The 13,071-nt window shown below is 38.1% G+C and overlaps 1 protein-coding gene across 1 annotated transcript in view; it reads left to right on the top strand.

The window, feature by feature from the left end:
• Positions 1 to 13,071, top strand: part of LOC122790655 (exonuclease mut-7 homolog) — a gene marked incomplete in the record, with an annotated part of 2,442,473 nt that overhangs the window by 1,154,994 nt on the left and 1,274,408 nt on the right.

Raw genomic sequence — 13,071 nt, 5'->3', positions numbered from 1 at the left:
AAATCTGGCTGCATGGCAAATCACCTAAGCATCCAGCCAGCTCCTCTATCCCAAGCAGTTGTGGATGTTATTCTGGAAGCTAGGAGGCCCAGCACCAGGAAGGCCTTCTCGGACAAATGGAAAAGGTTTTGCGCCTGGAACCAAGCTAAAGGCCAAAACACACTTCAGCCTCACATGCTTCAGATTCTACAGTATTTAACTGAGATGTTGCACAAAGGACTTTTTTTCATCCATTAAAATCCATGCATCAGCTATTTCAGCCCACTACGACACGGATCCACCCTTATTTTCACATCCACTTCTAAGGCAGTTCCTCAGAGGGGCAAAAAACATTAGGCCCCCCAGGAGAGCACCTGCACCAACATGGGACCTCAATTTTGTTCTGGAAAAACTTAAGCTACCTCCCTTTGAACCAGCTTTCTCTGCAGATCTACAGTTTCTGTCATGGAAGACTGCCCTGCTGCTAGCAATAACTTCAGCTAGAAGAGTCTCAGAGCTTCAGGCACTAATGGCAGTAGAGCCTTTCCTCATTTTCCATCAAGACAGAGTTGCTCTACGAACTAATCCTTCCTTCTTGCCTAAGGTGGTTTCCAGTGTGGCTTTAAATCAAACCATCCACTTACCCACCTTCTTTCCAAATCCACAGAACAAAGGAGAAGGGCACCTGCATTCCTTGGACATTCACAGGCAACTTCGTTACTACTTGGATAAAACTAAGGTTTTCAGAAAATATGACCAGCTCTTTGTATCCTATGCTACAGCTTCACAAGGGAAGGCTATATCAAAGCAAACCATTTCCAAATGGATAGGACATTGCATTTGTTTTTGCTATACCCATCATGGAAAACCAGTTCCTGCTACCATTAGGCCCCACTCTACCAGGGCAACAGCTACATCTACAGCCTTCCTCAGGGGGGTTCCAACCAAGGAGATTTTGGAAGCTGCAACTTGGAGTTCAGTACACACCTTTACCAAATACTATCACTTACCACTTTACTCTAAGACTAGAGCTGGCTTCGCCACTGCAGTTCTGCAGGGCCTTCTAGCCTCCTCTAATCCTGTGACTCCTCCACCCATCCTTAGCTTTGGGATTCTACCCAAGTGTGATGACTGCAGCAGGGTAACACGATGAGCATAGTACAGTTTTGTACCTACCATAAATGTAGATGTTCGAGTGTACTCCCTGCTGCAGTCCAGGTTACCCTCCCTCCATCCCTTCTGATCTAACTGGCTAAATCTCTTCAATACCTTCCTGATGTATTTGCTTATAGCTGGAGGGATTTTGTGTGTGTGCAAAAATTGTTTAATTTGGTACTAATTACTGACCACCTTTTTGGGGACACCTGACATCTGGGGCAAAAAAAAAACTGAAGAAAATGGCGTCAGATGCAATATATATACCCCTGGTGCATTGACGTCAGGGAAGAAGCGACGGCAACCGACGCCGGACCAAGACTTTGGAATTCCGGCCGACTGCGGGACCGCCTGACGGCAGGATAACCCAAGTGTGATGACTGCAGCAGGGTGTACACTCGAACATCTACATTTATGGCAGGTACAAAACTGTACTTTCTCCATCTTGATGAATAACAAGAGGTCTGAAGTAGGTGAACCTCCTACTTCCCAACCTCAAACATAGTATCTCCTGAGGTGCAAATGCCTCCCATATCATCTAACCAACTGGAGATTAAGGCTGGCAGTTCTAATTCCAGAGAGCAATCCCTCAAGCCTTCCAGTCACTGGAGATATTCACAACCGGAACTCATTTTCTTCTTCCTGGGCTCAGCAGAATTTGCCTTCATGCACCATGGCTCAAGATTCAAGACCTAGACTTCAACCAGATGTTTATCTGTGGGGCTTTTGAGCTGCCAGTGTGAGCACCCCCAAGAAGTATGGATTTATATCAATATTGGGGCCTTCTCCATTTTTTTTCACTTTGTACTATGCCAATGGAGTCTTTTCACGGGATATCCGAGGTATCATTCATACTATGGCACTGGGAAATTCCCCTACTGTCTGCTTCCAGTATACTGTGGAGGGCAAATGGGTGGCTGCCGTATGAAACACAGAGGTACAACTAATACTTTCCTGGATTTGCATAACAATATATCATATGATGGTGATATTACTCTTATGACTGGGCCAAGTACAGTCTCAGAACCCTATTTTTGGAAGTTAAACCATCTGAAGGAAAGACAGAATCCTGGCATCACGATATGGACAATTTGCACGCCAGGTACTGCTTCTCAGGATATGACATCTGACATAGATGAAAGAGGTCAACTGAGTGCTCTATTTCACAGTTGAAGGATGTATCCAGAAAGTATTACTAGCACCAACAAATTACGTGCTACTGTGATAAAATATGGTGTACCTTTTACGTACGAATGCCATATTTTGTTCACGACATTTGCTCACTGTGCTTACTGCAAGGACTGACTGCTATAGATAAATATAAAATATGGTACCGTCTAGTAGTGTCAACAGGCATAAATGTGACTGATGTACTAGCATTTATCTGCATTGGTAAAGAAAATTATTGTCAGTTCACATTTGAAAATATCCATTTGGCAGAGCCAGTTCTTGTATGTGATTAAAAAATGATCTTCTCCATTGGCAAACTGGCTTATACATGGTATTAATCTTGTGCCTAAAAAGAGCTTTTTATTTAGTTCTGTACAGATGACATTGAGTTTAAGGATATTAAAAGCTCTTTTCCTAAATATCATCTTGTGCATGGTGTTTAAAAAACATTGATCAACATGGACCTCGAAATGGTGGATGCAGAAACTTAACTTGTTCTTCCAGCGCCTTGGGCTGGTACTATGAACCAGAGTCCCAAGTGAAGAGCAAAAAAAAAAAAAAATGTCCCTCTTCTCCACCCTAGATGGGAAGTTGTGGTGACTAAATCAGTACAGCAGTGTTAAGTATATTCAAAGTACAGTTGTGGTTAATGGCTATAGAGCTTATGTAAACTAGAAGGGACGACCAAAATCAGGTTTCCTTTGTGGGTCTTACCTTCACTTAATGATTGTGACAAATTTAAGTGTAGGTAACTAGGTCATACAGTTAAAAAAAATTGTACTTTTTGTAGGAAATGAAAAAGTAAGGACATTTTGGTTTGACTGTCCTGAGATTTTAGTTATTGAAAAGAAAGAAGACTTAAAATTTTCTAGAAGAGACTGGCATTATTGTTCCCACAGAGGTTTCTAAGGCTGTTACTGCTAATATTAATTCTTTAGTGATCATTACTGTTGATATAGATAATCATGAAAGAAAAAAAATTAGGCCTTAGTGAGCGTATTGAAGTGGAAGCCTTTGAAGAAAATAAAGAAAACACTACCTCGGTTGGGAAAGAACACAACAGGAAAGTAAAACAGGGTCCCCCCAAAAAATGCAAAGAAAGGGTAGGATAGTGTTTGTTTCTATATTTTAAATGTTGAGTATTATAAATCCTGAATGTAGACTCGAGGTGTTGGCATTTTGTACATCTCTTACTGCTGCTTTTATTAGTTTGTTTGATATCAGGTGACAAGATAATGAGCAACACTTACAGATGGAATATGTTTGGGACATAAGGACAGTCATGTCATTTGGACCACAGTTGTGGATTGGTATTGTTTACTGTACAAATCTTCATAGTATTATTGGCATAGCTGGAAGAGGCCTGAAGTGTCACTTGCAAAAGTCTAATAAACATTTGGTTGACATAAAACTTTAAAACTATTTTAACGTGTGGGAAGTTGCTGTTGGAAATGAGTTTGGGACATGTGTAAAAGAGGGATGTTAATGACTGAGATTGCCTGTTTTCCTTATTCTGACAGTATTGTTTTGCACAAGTATAAAAACAAATTAGAAGTGTCATTTTTTATGACACTATTTTTTTTGAACTTCATACACTTTTTTTTTTTTTTTTTTTTTTTTTTTTTACATTAGGTGGCAAAGGTTTAAAATGGTTGACTGAATGAGAGTTATATGCTCAGGACTAACAAGTAAAATGTATTATGGCAACAACATATTATGATCACATTTTTTGCATTATGGATGACATGGTGGCTGTTCTTTAATAATAAATATCAACCACTATGTGTAAATGTTGAACATGTATTAAGGCAAAGATTATTTTGACGTTTGATTTAGGCATACTCAATCAGTATTAAATTCTGACTATTATGCAGCACATTAATTTGAAAAATGGTTTTGCCATCTAATATTGATAGGACAAAGAAATTCCTTTATAATCAGAAGCACATGGTACAAGGTACTAAAAAAGAAATGTCTCCTTGTTTAGTAAAATTGTTAAAAAGGATTATTTGATCACTAAAATGAAAGCGGAAGCTGGACATATTTTTACTAAACAGTCTGATACAGTACATGTAAAAGCGTTTTTGGAAAAAATAAATGCTAAATATTCATTGCTGACATTATAATGCCATGTTACGACACTCACAAGAGGGAAATGATTCATTGTGAACCTTTTCTGCCAGTTGAGTTTCAATATTTTCTTCCCCAGTTATGTAGAGATTCTTCTCTAGGTTCAGATTGAATACCCTAAATTACAACCAATGACTCCTGGATTAACAAAAGATTTTTCTTCAAGTTTTGAATGAATGGTTAACTAATGGTATTATTCATGATACGATTTATGATGATGGTATTAGATTTAAATGTAAAAAAACACATGCTGAGGCCACTTGCACTTAATATAAATTATAACATTTTTTTGCAGAATTTTTCAGTTTAGGTTCAATAAAGTATTCTTTAAGAAATTATATTTATTTTATGTTTATTTATTTAACATTTGTTTACCAGGAAAGTCTGACTGGGACAGAGCCCATTTCATTGGAGGCCAGGAGAGAAATGCTCCAGATGTATGCAATTGTCTTTGGGATATGTGTTAAATCCATACAGGAAATGCTATTTGTTATAAAGGCAATAATACGTAGTACTAACATGATGCAAGTGATATATTAAGTTGTGATGTTAATCTGATTCTGTTGCCTGTTTTGCTATTTGGAGCATATTAACTTGCTAAAATAACTGCCCTATTGTTAAAAATGTATTACATAGTATAAATGCTCACTCTTGGATATAACCATTAGCCAAATACTGGTTTGGTAAACAAATTAAGCTTGAAAGGGGGATGAACAGGGTTAACCATTGAGAGTTTATCTCCTGTGAGTGAAGCATATCCTAATTACTTATGATACTGTAAGGCTAGAACCATTGGTTATGTGTTTATCGATCATAGTAAATTTAGTGACATGGTTGCATGCACTCTTTTATGATATTGGAATATAAATTGAGTCTCATGGGATTAATTGTTAATGTTCAGAATTTTTCTAGGTATGGTGGAATTGTCCATGTTTATTTCCATTTCTATTAATATAAATAGTATTAAAATTTTAAAAATATTTGGTACAAATATGAACTGTATTATTCTGTGGTCAGACTTACTGCAAATAAAATAAATTGGCTGTGAACAGATGGAAAATATTTAAATTTTCTTTTAAGAAAAGAGGTCTCTCTCTTTCTTTTAAATGCTTTTATTAGTATGTTGAGTTATGTAGTAAGCATGCTTCCATTTCCAAGAGATAGAGAGGGGTTATGTTGGAAATTTTAAATTTTTTGTGGGGGTTAGTAAATGGAATCTTATTAAAAATGTCTGTTGTACTTAGATGGTGGGTTGAGAATTAAAAATCCTATTGTGTTTATTGCCTCTTTACATTTATTTTATGTTCTTGGAGGATTGAGGAATAAAGCTCATGATTTCATAGGTTACATATTATAAGCAAAGCAGATTCTACATGAAAGATGCAGTATGAAAAAGAAATGGGTGCCATTTTATGATAGACCACTGGAAACACTAGATCATCTTTGCTACTCTTCTGTAGCAGAAAGGATCAGTAGATTTAAAAATGTTTATGAAGTTCAAGATATCCTTTGGTGGTTGGTGCTAGGAAATTACTTGTCAAAAGACAAATTAAATATATAACTGGTACTGAAAGGTTGAGTCCTCTTTGTAATGTAGCTGAATCAGTGAAACATATGTTTGTTAAAAACGTAGTTTTTTTTGAAAATATTCTTGAACATTACAGTCTAAATAGTTGGATAATGTGAAGTTAAAGGCTAAAGAGGTGGACACCTTGAAGATTACAGTCTAAATAGACTGGTACTTTTGAAACTATCTCTGTTGCTGTATGGAGTATGTATCACTAAATTAATTTCATTAGGAATTGATATGTATGACAAAATAGTATTCATTGCCACCTGAATACTGTGGATTGCAAGATGTGAAAATGTGTTGCATGATGAACTGTGGAATTGTGATTTTATTTTGCCAAAATTGAAAAAATAGTTGTGGCAGGAAGGGTGGGGGAATCTTAGTATGTAATGGATATTGTTTACATTATTTTCATTAGAGTATTAGTGAATGTTAACTCTGTGCTGTTATGTTTCTTCATTTTGTCAGTAAAATTCTCCTGCTATTTTCTTTAATTGCCATGGGATATTTTACATCCACCTCACTTACCACCAACTGAGGCAGATGAGGCTTTGGTATAATTTCTCATCTGGAGGATGACACACATTAGTGCAACCCCCCCCCCCCCCATGCTGCACTGCAGTGTCAGTACTGATAAACTGATCCAGGTACCTTTTATTGGCAGTAGAACTAGCAGTCTTCTGCACCAAAGGAATGTGTGCTGTCGACATAGTGGTACTTGCTACCATCACTAGCAAGTGTGTGTAGCAACAAGCTCATTGTCTTTTACCCAGCAACCCGACATGTGAATGTCATCCGCTATTCCTTGTGTGAGCTTACTCCTAGAGCTAAGGGGTTATAACCCTCTCTCTCATTTGCTCATTCTTTTTGCCAGAACTTGAGATTCATAATAGTCACCTGTAAATGTGACTTGATATTCCCAGTCTTTCTTGCCATTGTTCTCTAAATGGATATCTGGGAGAGTAGCCACAAGTGTCATCAGGGTCATCCTACCTTGTGAGCCCAGTTATCAGTGATGGTGTTTGGGTAACTTTGAAGCACTCCACTCTGCTTCTACAACCCCACCTAAAAAAATGAGCACCTGTTACAGGCCCCCAGCTGTATGGAGCAAGTGCCTCTTCAGACATCCATGAACCAATTCTTATATGCAGTCTTTGATTCATTATTGGTCCCTGTCATCAGAGCTACTGTCTAGGCAAAAGATGCAAAGCTTAGGGGATGTTTGAAGAGAGAGACTATTCTCCCCTTCTACATGGTGTGTGGGAGTGTGTATGGGTGTAAGAGCAGTGCATCAGAATCATGGCTACCTTGGGGAGCCATGACTTGCTTCATAAGTGCCTTCAGTGTGGAGTTTTGTGCCGTAGTATCTCAGTAGCTGATTCAAGTATCCACTGAATATTATTGGACTGTTTTTGTTTTATTTAAAATTTGTTTACATGGGTATAGCACTAATCACAAGTGATGACCTTCAGTCTTAGTCTGAGAATATAAAGAAAACCAGAATTACCTTTATTCAGTGAGAGCAAGAACATAATGAAAATACACCTCTGTAAAATAGTGTCATCAGCTAATAAAAATGTAGAGTCACTACAATTTGAATATGTTTAAATTCAGCACAGATTGCATATAGAAAGTGAGGTGTCTATGATAATTACAGCTGAGTATAGTCTAAGTGGGATTGGTGCAATAGTTCAGTTGATTGAAGGATGCTGGACAGAGATTGTGAGTAGTCGAAAGGAGAAGTTACGTTAAGTGAAAGACTGTTACGACTGAGAAGTAAAAATTGGTGCAATCGAATCTGCCATGAGGGATGGAAGGAGTTCAGTTAGTAGCAGGAAGAGAGTAATGCAGATCAGGTTATGTGCTGTGACTGGATGGGAGGCAATGGCATTTGGATGATGAGAAGAGGTGAGCCTTTAGTTGAATCTTAAATGTTGGGGAAGATGGTGTGGGGGGAATACTTAGAGTTTTGGACCTATTGTAGCGAAGCAGTGTTTTGTACAATGGGATTCAGTTTTCTGGGGACTGTAGTGTGTATGGGGGGGTAGCATGGTCATATTGTCTGACACTGTAAGAGGAATGTCTGATTCACTAGAAGTTTGAATAGTTGAGAGCCTAGGAGATGATGAATCATTTGTTGATGGTATCATTTTGCTTTTAGCAATGTTTTAAAGTGGTGTTTATTTTTAGGGGACTAGGTAGTCTACAAAGTGTATTAGTTATTGCTTGAATAGAGTGGAGTTGAGTTTGTATGCTGAGGCAGTGAGGCGGAGGCTGTATTCATGGAAAATTAGCATACCTTTGCGTATGTCTGTCTTGGAGGTTTTAGAAGGTACAAGGGGATCTTATTTGTCTTAAATAGGAAAGAGTTGACCCTTTTCCTTGTGTGGTCAAGGTGTAGGGAGAAGATAAGTGAGGGGCCAAACTAAATGGCAAAGTATTTAAAATAACTATTGTTTTCTGTGGGGGTATTGTTGTGGTCATAAATATGCAGAGTTTTGTGTTTTTGGATGTTATTGTTTGGTTTCAAAAATCATGGTTTTGTTGAGGTTGAGAAAGTGGCTGTTTGAGATCCATACATTAGTGTTAGAAAACCTACTTGCAGGTCTGTTTGGAGGTTGATACAGAGTTCATAGGTTCGTAAGTAGGTACTAAGCTAATGGCCCGAGGGCCTATATAAGCCTAGCCAAATGGTACCCTGGCTTTTGCCACCCAAGAAAATTATTTTCCTGTGCCCCTGTCAAGCGCAGCCGCAGAAGTGATCCCTGGGGTGAATTTCCTATCTCCCATCCAATCATCAAGATTTTTCTTGAGTGCTAATGAGGAGCTTTGTTTGATATAGATAGGTAGTTTGTTCCAGAGTATGAGAATTCTCTGGGACAGGAATCTATCCCTCCAGCATGTTCTGTTTATTGTGGTGACAAGGTTTAGGTCCCTAGAGCGTGTAGCTCGGAGGGATAGGGATTTCTTTAAATGGAGCATGTCTAACAGCTCTGGGTTTGACAGAGCTTTGTATGTTAGGCAGCGATCGCCTCTGAGTAAGCGATATGCAACAGAGTAAAACTGGAGTTTTTTGAGATGGTCTGCGTAGGGCATCTGTTTGAGGCCAGTAATCCTCTTTGTGAGGTATTTCTGTGGCCTTTCCAGTTGTTGTAGATGTCTTGTGAGGTACATACCAAAAGGGGCTTTGTACTCTATAGCGAGTCTAATGAGTGATGAGTAGAGGGGAACAATGACCTCTTTTTTTTCTGGATGAGAAACCTTTTGTGATGAGGTGTGCCACATAGAAGGATTTCCTGACTACTGTGGCAATGTGATTATCAAAGAAGAGAGACTACTGTCCATCTGTGTCCCAAGGTCTCTTATCACATCACCTATGTGGTAATTCATGGGTACAGAGTTTTTACCAAAAGGGATGACAATGCACTTTTTAGCATTGAGCTTGAGGCCATGGCTTTGACACCAGGCATTTGTCTCAGTGAGGCCCTTTTGTAGGATGTACACATCGTTAGGAGTTTCGATTATGGCTCCTAGTTTGCAGTCATCTGCGACCTTCATTAGCCAAAGACTTTCTGTGTTAGCCTGCACTTCAGAGTAGTAGATGCCAAACAGGGGAGGTCCCAGGACTGAACCCTGTGGTACTCCACTTGTTACTGGTCTGAAGTTGGATTTAGAGTCAGCTACTTTCCCAGTGTGGGTTCTGTGTAAAATACTACCATATCACCTGTGTAGAGAAAAAGGGGACGTATACATAGGTCAAGGGAGAATTTATGAATATGGAGAATTGTAGACGAGCAAGTATGGAATGTTGTGTCATTCCTTTTTTTAAAGTTGGCAGACTGGGAAATGAAGGTATGAATTTTGATAGAGAACAATGGTTTGAGAGATATTTTTGAAACCAAGGTAGGAAATTTGGATTTATGCTTATTTGTAGAGATGATAAAGAAGGGCATTATGGTTATTGATGTTGATAAATATAGTTCCAATGAGCTGGCCTCTATTTGTAGTTAGTAGTGTATCATCAGTCAGGATTCACAGGACTGTGAATGTGCTATGCCAGACCAGAATCTGTGTTGTTTATTTAAGAGGAGATTGTAATTAATGTGCTGAATGAACTCGCATAGAGAGTGGGAAGGATAGACACTGACCTGTATTGGGATGTTTTGGTGAGGGTTAGATTGTTTTGGGATTGGGCTGACAACCAGAACTTGTTTTAGTGATTTTAGCTAATAATATTTGAAATGTTTTCATAGTGTAGCTTTCATCTCTTCTTCTTGCTTGTTATGAGAGGTGAGATAATTTGCTGCCTTTTGCTGTGTGAAAGTTTGGTTTTTCATATCTGCTTTGTGTCATGTCTCAGTTTAAAAAGGATTTCAATTTAGTAGTTAGCCAGTCATTTCTGTTTGGTTTGTGGAGTCAAGAAATTACAGGGATGTATGTGTCCTTGAGGGATCTTAGTGTACTGGTGAGATATTTTGCAAAATGTTTAGGGGTGTTTAGGTTTAATATTAAAGATGACTCTTTGATGAAGTGGATGTTTTAATTTTTTTGTGTATGTTTGCGTCTGTCATAGGCCTGAAGGAGATTAATTTGCTGATTATTTTTATTGTGTGAGTATGTATTATAAAGTTTATTATGCAATGGTCATTAACAGAATGAGGGTGGATGATGTTTGAAATTAGACTGTTGTCATTGATGATTAGATCTTGGAGGGGATGATTGTTATTGATGACATTAGGTTAAATACTATTTTGTTGATAACATGCTGGATGAACTGAAACATATTTAAGCTGAAGTTACCTAAAAAGATATGGTTGCTTTAGTTTCCTGGTTAGAATGTCATTTCTTGAATTAATGTTTAGAACTCAACAGGTGTGGATAGACTGGGAGCAAGAAAAGTCCAAGAATTTATTTGGACTACAGGCTAGAGGATGCCCTACCTGTCAGTGATTGATATCAGAGTATAGGTGAAGAGAAATAAATAAGGGGATGGTAAACAAAAGACCAGCACTGGTAGAGTTTTTAATAGAATCTAGAACAGAAGCTGCTGTTAAAAAGTTATAATTAGTAGAGCATATAACATATTGGATGATAACTATAAGAATCAATCAGAGGAGGTTAGAAAGGATTCGAAAGAGATATTGGATAAGCAATTCACAAAGAAACAATGGGGGATATATGTATGTCTCCCAAATATGTAACAAGGTCTAGAAGATTTAGGATCTTTGCTGGGAAGTGTTTACATAGGTATTTTTATACCCCAAATAGACTCCAAAGAATTTTTCCTCAGGTAGACAGTAAATGCTGGAGGTGTGATGGGGAAGAAATAGGTAATTGGAATGTTTTTTCTGGGAGACTAATGTGTTGGCAGACTTTCAGGATTCCTTGCCGAGTACTCTGTCAGATATGCTGGGTGAGCAAATTGGTGTAACTAACTGACTTTTTGATCTGTGATACAGAATCGGAGTTGTCTAGATATAGTAAGGCTTTGCCAAGTTTAATTATGTGGCTGTCAAAAAGCAGTTACTAGAAAAGGGAAATCTAACCCTAAACCAACTGTACTAGAAGTAGTAAATATAGTAACAGATAAAACAACTGGAATTGGGATCTTTAGCCAAGGCTGGGAGCAAATTACATAGAAAAAAAGGGAATTGTGGAAACAATGCATGCAGTGGAAGAATGAGGTTTACAAGAAGGCAGGGTTTGAATGAGCTATGTAATGTCTGACAGTGACTTAATAGATTATAAGTGATGTGTAATGCTTGCATCTAAAATGGTGTCACTATGGTTTGTTTTCTTTTAATAAATGCACGATTGCCTGTGTCATATGTGATAATATAGTAAAGATGTTTGTTAAAAGAGTTATGGATAGAGATGGGAGGAAGATAGGCTATGGAGAGAGGTACATGGTTTATTTTCTTTTTGTAATAATTTGTAGAAGTAGCCAGTTATGGCACTAGCAGGGTGTGTGTTAGCTTTAGAGTAAGGATGGATGTTTAGATGTGTTTAATATTATCTCAGGAGTCCAGATTCCTTTGGCACATTGCTGCATCAGGACTTTGCCTTCTGAACACTTGGTTGTTGGCATACAGGGAGGCTGAACTGTTGCTTTTAGGGTGCTTCACAACATCCAACAATAATGTAATACCTCTGGACATGCATGTAGTCACAATGTCAGTTGATCTGAGTTGAGGCCTTGTGCTTATTTGGCCTGCTGCTGTTTGTCTGGGTAGCCTGTCCTGGATAGTCCTGTAGTTCTGGGAGGTATATCATCCTTATCTTCTTGTGTGTTAGTTTTTTTCATCTTCCAGGTTGTGCTTACTGTGAAAAGGTGTAGCATACTGGGGCCTTCAGGCCTAACAGTATCATCGTAGTCCGACGTGCTGTCACAATATAGATCTGACATTTACATTGTTTTCCTTGAGTTTGGAAGCTGGCACAAATTCTTACTTTTCCTGAGTTGAGGATATCATAAGTAAAAATCGCAACAGTTTAGCAGTGTGGGAGGTGGTCTCACAATTAATCTGATATTGTGGGTACATTTATCTACAGTAATACAGCATTTGTTCATTTATTTATTTATTAGCTGGTTGGTTGTGTACAAGTCATATTTGCTGACATCACTAAGTCTGTGTTATAAAATCAGTACTTTGGTGACAGGCTATATAGAAATAATTGCAGCTTGCCCATTTTTGTTTTTTAATCATGCAACTTGGTGTTTTTAGGTGAGCCTCATTCTATGGTAATTCTGTAGGTGAATGTTAACTTTATAATTGATGTGAACAAGTATATGTGATGAAATCTGCCCACATCACAGGGCTGTGCACAAACTACTGAAGGCAAGTAGAAATGGTTCTTTTTGGTGTATAATTTTCTGACCCAGCAGAAGAAGACAAATTATTTAGATGCTTTGCACATTTCTAGCAGGGGCTTTTAGAACATAGTCCCAAATTAAGTGTGCTTGTGTAAATGCTTTTGAATCACACTGTGTAGTCAGGATGATTCATATGTTCTGCTGCTTCATTTTAAAAGAGACATGAAAAAAAACAAAGCTATGGCATCATTAC

Source organism: Protopterus annectens, chromosome 16.part0 (assembly GCF_019279795.1).
Source record: "Protopterus annectens isolate FY-2018-M chromosome 16.part0, PAN1.0, whole genome shotgun sequence".
NCBI classification, from domain to species: domain Eukaryota; kingdom Metazoa; phylum Chordata; order Ceratodontiformes; family Protopteridae; genus Protopterus; species Protopterus annectens.
Note: the sequence above shows the minus strand (reverse complement) of the source record. Positions and strands in the feature narration are given on the sequence as shown.